Raw genomic sequence first — 8,940 nt, 5'->3', positions numbered from 1 at the left:
CCTATCGCCTCCAGTCCTGCTTCTCTCTGCTTTATGAAGAGGGTATTTAAATTTTGGCCCTGTGGAGCGTCCTTGGAGTGTTCATGTTTTGTGTGACTCCTGTGCTTACACACATCGATACGTTTGTTGTAGTTTTTCTTCTGTCAGCTTGCTTCATGTTCATTTACTCTATGGACCAAAACAATGGAAGCTTCAGAGGGAAAGAAAGCCTGGGCGTGGCGCCACGCAGATTCCAGACATTTCAGACGCCGTGTGTTCTCGTAGGTCCCCTGAATGAGAGGCAGGAGAGAAGAGTTATTTCCCACTTCTCTTGATCGTTGTCACACTGGGAAACAGCCCGGGTAGTCTGAGTGAGCACTCGAGACCTGATGAAGGACAGCTGGAATGAAGACTGGGCAGGAGCATGTGGAGCCGACAAGCTCCCAGTCAGTGAACGGGTCTCAGCTCCGATGGCAGATGGCTAGTTATCTTTGGGCAACGCACTTGTCTTTCTAACCATTTTTTGAATAGGCTAGCGTCCTAGTTACTTTTCTACTGCTGTGACAAAACACCATGACCAAAGCAACTTATAAAAGAAAACATTTCACTGGGAGTTCCTGGTTCCAGAGGTTAGAGCCCATGACTATCACGGCAAGGAGCATGGCAGCAGACAGGTAAGCATGGCACTGGAGCAGTGTCTGAGGCTTATATTCTTATCTGCCAGTGGGAGGCAGCTACCCCCAGAGACACACCTCCTCCAACAAGGCCACACCTCCTGATCCTTCCCAAATAGTTCCACCAACTGGGGACCAAGCATTCAAATATATGAACCTATGGGAGCTGTTCTCATTCAAGCTATCACAGTTAGTAAGATTAGCTTCCAGGCATTGTGAATCTCAAATATGACAATATAAGACCTTCGGCTGCTCCAGAACTCTGCCCTCTGGGTATAACACGACCAACGCCATCTTGAAATTAGAGCAGATGAAATTAGCCACAGGAGACCCTCGCAAGATGGAGGTTATTAAGATTCCTTCCAGGCCAGCAAGATGGCTCAGGGGGTAAAGGTGATTGCTGCTAAAGCCGATGAATTGAGTTTGAGTCCTAGGACCTTTATGGTAGGAGAGAACCAACTCCACAAGATGTCCTGTTACCTTCACATGCACACTGTGGCTTGCACACACACACACACACACACACACACACACACACACACACACACACACACACACACACACAGGTACACATCTCTACACACAAAATAAAAATGTAAAAAAATTTTAAAATATTGTAGACGGGCAGGAGTCATTAGATCCCGACCCCATACTCCAGTCCCTCACTCTGCCCTCTGCCTAGCTCAGTTGCTAGTAGTCCTGTTCCAGCCTCCTGTGCTCTTAGAAGATGGTAGAGTATATAGTGGATAGAAAGTCGGCTAGGGATGGGGACTCCAGTAAGGTGGCTTTCATTAGTCAGCTCTCACTCATGCTGGGGTGGGCTTTTTGGTGGTAAACCTGCCTAAGTCACCCAGGCTCCTGTATGTCACCCCTCACCGAGGCTCCTGTAAGTCACCCCTCACCCAGGCTCCTGTATATCACCCCTCACCCAGGCTCCTGTATGTCACCCCTCACCCAGGTTCCTGTATGTCACCCCTCACCCAGGCTCCTGTATGTCACCCCTCACCCAGGCTCCTGTAAGTCATCACTCACCCAGGCTCCTGTACGTCACCCCTCACCCAGGCTGCTGTATGTCACCCCTCACCCAGGCTCCTGTAAGTCACCCCTCACCAACAAACTCCAAGGACCACCAAGCTACACTGAGTGGAATAGTTTGTCACTGCTCTCTCTATCTGAGGAACTTGACTCCCTGGGAAGAGTCACCCAACACAAGCATTTGCTCAATAAATGGAGACACTGCACATTTCCATTGTGGGGGCCCACAGAGGTTTCCTGGTGAGATCTGAACTGGCTTTACCCAGCAGGGCTGCATAAGGGGATGGCTTGACCACGGGCATGGTCACCAGGTGATTGGAAGGGTCTGCACTTGGCTGTGCTGGGGGGAGGTCTTTTGCCCCGCCCCTTGGCATTCCTTTAAAAAGTCTTTTGGAAGAGACAGAAGGGTTTGTAGATAAGGATCCAGGCCCTTCTGAGGCTATCCTGTGTTTCTGGCTTTTTCTATCTCTTCTATCCTTCTGTCTGTATCTCTTAACCCTCTCTTCTCAAGAGTACCCTGGGAAAACAGGTGGGGGCGGGTCCCCCACATTCCATTCCCTCCCAACTCATAAACACTTATGGGAAGTTTGCTTTTGTGACCAGGGACAGGTGACTAAGCTATGTAATGACTTGGGAGGGGAGAACCTCAGCCCTTCTCGCAAGGCCTCCTCCTTCTTGAGCCATGTTCACGTTTTAATCAGATCACAGCCAGGTCCTGCTCAGCCTCTGCGGTGACTTTGCCTATCTGTCCTCTGATCCATTAGTCAGGATTTCCACCTCACGGTCGAAGGCCATTTTAGTTCTTTCATTTTCAATGCTCAAGCAGGCTGTCTCTGTAACTCCCAACTACAGACAACGGACATAAATCATTAGGAACTTCTGAGCTGGGTGTGGAGGTTCATGTCTGTAACCCCAGCACTCTGAGGCAGGAGGATTGTCACAAGTTTGAGGCCAGCCTGGCCTATATGACTAATCTAGGCTACGATGTAAAAGCCTGTCTCAACAAACGAAAGTTTTCCCGGTCCAGATGTTGGAGGTAATAATTGAATGATCCAGAAAATGTCACCCTGGCTCATTTTCATCTGAAGGTACTGAAGTCCTGAAATTCCCATAAATCCCCTTTCTCATTGTTGAGATGAGGCTGTGCCCTGCCCTAAATTACTCCATACTATATAAAACATTGGTTTTTCAGTCTGTGCCCTGCCCCAAGAGACTCCATTTTCCAAGCAGCTTTGGACTGTCTTGAGTGCAACTTCAAAGGCTAGGTATCTTAGTTGGGGTTACCGTTGCTGGGACAAAACACCATGACCAAAAGCAAGTTGGGGAGGAAAGGGTTTATTTTACTCACAGTTCCATATAACGGTTCATCATCAAAGGCAGTGAGGGCAGGAACTCACACAGGGCAGGAACCTGGAGGCAGGAGCTGATGCAGAGGCCATGGAGGGGAGCTGTTTACTGGTTTGCTCAGCCTGCTTTCTTTCTTTCTTTTTTTTTTTTTTTTTTTTTTTTTTTGGTTTTTCGAGACAGGGTTTCTCTGTGTAGCTTTGCGCCTTTCCTGGAACTCGCTTTGGAGACCAGGCTGGCCTCGAACTCACAGAGATCCGCCTGGCTCTGCCTCCCGAGTGCTGGGATTAAAGGCGTGCGCCACCACCGCCCGGCGAGACTTATTATTAATTATAAAAGCTAGGCCTTAGCTTAGGCTTGTTTTTAACTGGCTCTTATAACTTAAATTAAACCATTTCTATTAATTAATCTACATGCTGCCACATGACTCATGGCTTTTACCTCTCTTCTTCCATGTCTTGCTTCCTCTGTGTCCAGCTAGTGGCTCTGCCTTCTTCTCTGAGTCCTCTCTGTCCCCAGAAGTCCTGCTTAACCTTTTCCTGCCTGGCTATTGTCCATTCAGCTCTTTATTAAACCAATCACAGTGACACATCTTTACACAGTGTAAAGGAATATTCCACAACAATCACTAATTAAGAAAATGCCCTAAGGGCCGGGCGGTGGTGGTGCATGCCTTTAATCCCAGCACTCGGGAGGCAGAGGCAGGCAGATCTCTGTGAGTTTGAGGCCAGCCTGGGCTACAGAGTGAGTTCCAGGAAAGGTCAAAGCCACACAGAGAAACCCTATAAAAAGAAAATGCCCTACAAGCTTGCCTACAGCCCGATCTTAAGGAGGCATCTTCCTAATTCAGGTTCCCTCCTCTCAAATGACTCTAGCTTGTGTCAAGTTGACATAAAACTGTCCAGCACACAGGAGTCACATAAGCAGTACCCTCTGAAGCACCTGAAGCCCAGACTGATAATAACTCAATAACAACTAAGTGTGGCAAGGGTACCACCCTGCAAATTGATCAAAGTGAACTGGACTGTGGGAGGCCATGAATGTACTAAAATCGTACCAGGAGAACCAGGCCTGAGGACTCACAGACCACAGAGTAAGAAAACAAGCATATAGCCCCCTCACCTAGACCTCAGCCAAAGGAGGACTCCTAACACTGCGGTAGTGATGGCACCACCGACCTGCCATCTGATGGCCTGGTCAACAAGCAGAGATCTCAAGCTTCAGCGTAGCTTGGTCCTCACTGCTGATGTGGCCTGCTTGAACAGCCGTCTGTCTAGCTGTTCGTCTGTCTGAACCTGTTGTCCATCCATCTTCCCATTCTTACATCTGGACCCACTTTTACCCTTTACTTCTAAGCCTTCACGGTTCCATACCTGGAGCAGCGTATCATCTTAACATTCCGCCCACTGGCTCAACTTGACCGCAGCGTCTCCGGGAGGGTTAGTTAACCAGCGAACTCCCAGATCCCAAGCACAGAGCGGCTCTTCACATCGTTATCAGCTTCCCAGCCTCTGCCTCCCAGGCCTCGAAACCCCTTGAACCCTGTCTGCTGTGGTCTCTTGTGTGCTACCCACACGCACACATATAAATACGTTTACCCTGTGATATGTAATGTGTGTTCTGTGGGTTAATATTAGTAATTAAGATGGGAACAAAAGAACCTGTGTTTGCCAGCAGCTAGCTATCGGGGGAAATTGGCACATCTTGGCAATTTCCAGACAACAAAATTGATTTATTGTCAGGCAATAAATCCTGACACTGTGGAAAGACACACATGTGTTCGCCTATGTTTCTGGCATAACGCACCAGCAAGAGTTGTTTGTGTTTACTCACGTTTTTCTGATGGCACAATGTTGGTGTCTGCTCTTGCATTTAACCGGGGCTGAAGTTGTAGCACTAAGTTTTATGATTTGTTCATGCAGCTATAAGCCAAAACAACAGTTTATCTGGCCATTTATGGTGATATTTTGTAATTGAGCTTTTTATATCTGCGGTTGGGGGCATAACTTGATTAGCAGCACGAGGGGGGAAAATCTTTCTTAGCCTCTTAGGTTCTATGTCTGGAGCCTATGAACTAAATGATAAAAGACAGACTAGCAGGAATACAGGTTAAACTGATGGTTTGAGCTCTTCAGGCAAGAACTACACAGAAAATAAATGGAATTCTAAAGAGGAAGCTCGGGTCTGGCCTTCATACCATTTTAACACAGGACTAGACAGGTTCCCGAGATGGCTCAGCAGGTAAAGACGCTTGTCACTACGCCTGAGTCTGACTCCCAGGGACCTACGAGGCGGAAGGAAAGGGTCTAATCCTGCAAGTCGTCCTTTGGCCTCCACCTGTACACCGTGGTGTAAAAATGGGGGCTGGAGAGATGGCCCGGTGGTTAAGAGCAGGTCCCTCGTAGAGGACCTGAGTTAGATTCCCAGCATCCACATCCGACGGCTCACGACTGCTTGTTACTGTGGCCCCAGGGTATTCACCGCCACCCTCTGACACATGCACTTACATGGACATGCTGCCCACCCACAGATACACACACAATTAAAATAAATATTCTTTGAAAGGAAAGAGAAAGAAAGAAAAAAGGAAGTGAGTTTGGGTTGTGAGAGGGTAAGTCAGGGGAGGTATACAGGGCAAAGCAAAGGCCAGGAAGGGTTGTTTGATCAGGTTTGTATTGCAGATCAAGTCTCCAGGGCGAAAGACGGTCTCGGGCGAGTAATAGTCATTCTCCTTTTTCCTGTAGGAGGAATGGGAGACCGTGGAAAGAGACAAATGGAAATTTACGTTGCTTTTACAAAGTGAAATGTGCAAACTGATTTTATTGTGAAGGCAATGTGTATAGAGTTCCTGCTGAGTCTGCCACTTCTTAATTACCTTCAGCTCAAAACAATCCTCATGCCAAAGTGGCATATTTTGGAGTGGAATATTCTGATCTTATGGATCATCATTTGTTCTCGTTATAGGGATCCCGAGAGAAGGAAAGGAAATGCAAATAGGTGATTACGCTGGTAATTTGTAGTCTGTTCTTTAAATGTACTTAGAATTTGTTTTAATCGGGACAGGGGACGTACAGACAGCAAGAATGGTTGTCATGAAGGACGTTTATGTTCACAGACCTCTGGAAACAGGAGATAAGGTGCATCACAGGACCACACGGGAAAGCACCACCGTGGGGCAGGAGGCAGAAGCAGATTCCAGTCACAGTCAGGAGTGAGTGATGGAGGCTGGGTACACTGAGTTAGTTTAGGCTTAGATGGAAAAACCCAGAGAGGGACATCTGCGATCTAGGAATGGTATCTGATTGTTCCATGCCTAGCCCTAGTGTGATTAAGGACAGAAGGAATTCTGGCGAGAATGTGAGAGTTTGATAAAGGAGATGCCTGTGTTATTGGAATTTTAGGCGGAAAGCTCTCCCATCTAAGAATCTCCATGGATTAGACCTAGCCACCCATGCCATTGTGCCAATCAAAGAGACAAGCAATGATGAACCAGAGATAGAGCTTTAATAAATGTGACCGTATCGGGAAGAAGGGACAAGCAGGTTCAGTTTTGAGGGGGCTGACAGCACTTTGACATTTCCTACAAAAGAGAACCAGAGGAGATAGCTGGGGTATACACATCTCCCACAGAGCAGCCGATCTTGGTCAGTTCAGGGAATCTCACTGATCACTGCCTCAGTTCTGGTTCTGAGAGGTGGGTACCACTGTCGTCACTTTGGGGGGGGCAGCCTGGTTCTCCTGGGATGAAAACTGCTGTTCTGGGGTGCAGCCTCTGCTCCCATCCTTGGAGAATAGCTCTTATTTTGTGTGGTCTCATTGTGGGGTGACCTTGTCAGTTTGGGGTGGTTTCAGTTCCTTGTCATAAAGATGTGTATGGAGCAGCCCTGCCATTCCTGGAATCCAAGGTGACTAATGAAGACAGTGACCCAGGAGGAAAAATGTCAGAGGCAAAATAGAGCCAAAATGACATTAGGCTAGTGACTGGCTCTCCTTTATTTCAGGGTATGGGATCTGGGTGGTTTGGTTTGTATATCCAAGGCTCAATTGTGGGGAGTTGTTGCCTCTCTAGGAACTATGGAGGCCTAGATGGAACAATCGTCCTGATATTAAAGCCTCAAAGGCCAGAGCATTAAATGTACAGAAGATGAAGGCTGGGTATGCAGCTCGGTGACAGAGTGTTGACCTAGCACGTGGCATTGGGGTCAATCCCTAGCACATGGGGGAAAGAGAAGCTTAAAAATGTAAAATATGAAAAATGAGGGACAGGGGAGGTGGCTCAGTGGTTGAGTGTCTATTGCATAATCATGATGATCTGAGAGCAGATCTTAACACCCAAATAACATGCCAGTAAGCCCAGCTCTGGGTGTGTGGAGACAGGAGGATTGTTGGGGCTTGCTGACTACAAGCCTAGTAGAGAAAACACAAGTCCTAGGTACAGAGAGAGACCCTGCCTCACAGGAATATGTAGACAGTGATAGCTCGTCATGCTGGATGACCTCTTCCAGCCTTAAGTATTTACACAGGCGTGCACACTCACATACACATCTACACATGCACTCACACACCAATGAATCATTTCTGAAACAGGGTCTCACTATGCAGCCCTGACTGACCTGGGACTTGCTGTAGAGACCAGGCTGGCCTTGAGCTCACAGAGATGATACCTGCTTTTGCCTACTGAGTGCTGGGGTTAAAGGGTTATGCCACTGTGACTGGTCTTAAATAGATCTCTTAAAAAATGAAAAAAAAAATGTACTTGCTTCTGTGAAATTGTTTTTTATCTTGTGAGTCTGGGTATGGCCTCCAACTCAAGTGATCCTCCTGCTTCAGTCTCTCAAGTGGCTGGTACCATAGGCACAAACCACCACACCAGCACGTGAGGTTGTGTTGGCTTGTTTTTTGTTTTAAGACAATGTCTATCATTTTCCCAGGCTGGCCTCAAACTTCCAAGTGTAGCCAAGAGTCTCCTTGAACTTCTGATCCTCTTGCCTTTACCTACTAAGTGCTGGGATTCTCTAATGGTTTATGTCAAGCTGAGTATTGAACCTTGGGTTCCATGCTAGGCAAGTGCTCTCCCAACTGAGCTACATGCCCTGACCTCACATGAAGCATTTGTTGTTATTTTGTCTTGTTTTTGAGACAGAGTCTCTCTACATAGCCCTGGCTATCCTGAAACTCACTATGTAGACCAGGTTGGCCTCGAATTCAGAAATCTGCCTGCCCCTGCCTCCCTACTAAAGGGATTAAAGGCATGTGCTACCATGCCCGGCCACATGAAGTATTTTTAATATTGATAAATGAATGTAGAATTTATCAAATATAATTTTGCTTTTAAAACAGTCTTACATCTTCAGTCTGGTTCTGTCACAGGGACTGTAATGTCAATGCACATCTTATTTCCGATAAGACTGGTATTGCAATCCTAGTGAATCTGCACTTTTTATTTTTGGTAGTGGTTTTATGGATTAGGTCATTGTTTTACCAAATGTTTAAAATGATAAGAATGTTAGTGTGTGGATGCAGTGAAATTGAATGATAACAGCAAATGTGTGAAGAAAGGAGAGAAAAATGGATTGCTTGCTGTGAACGTTGGTCAACAAAGCTGCAAACCTTTTGGATTTTTCTGACCTCACTTCCAATGTCCATGGAAAAATTCTAATTGCCATCTCTCTGGCAAACTTCTGATATCAGCAATAACCATATTGTCTCACAATTGCTATTTAGGTAAAATTCTCAGGGCTCTCAAAGGACTTTCAGATCCCAGACTAAGATGATAGGATGTTCAGTTAATTAATGAGAAATCTTTGGTTTCCTGGCATATTTTTTAGAAAATGAAAGTTCATAGACAAGTAGAAAGAAAAATACTGGATCATCAAGCATTATTTTGACATTTTAAAAAAGTGCACAT

The sequence above is a fragment of the Peromyscus californicus genome, unplaced genomic scaffold, assembly GCF_007827085.1.
Source record: "Peromyscus californicus insignis strain IS unplaced genomic scaffold, ASM782708v3 Scaffold_1__1_contigs__length_55948999, whole genome shotgun sequence".
In the NCBI taxonomy this organism is placed as follows: domain Eukaryota; kingdom Metazoa; phylum Chordata; class Mammalia; order Rodentia; family Cricetidae; genus Peromyscus; species Peromyscus californicus.
The sequence above is the reverse complement of the archived record's forward strand: the minus strand, read 5'-3'. Positions refer to the sequence as shown.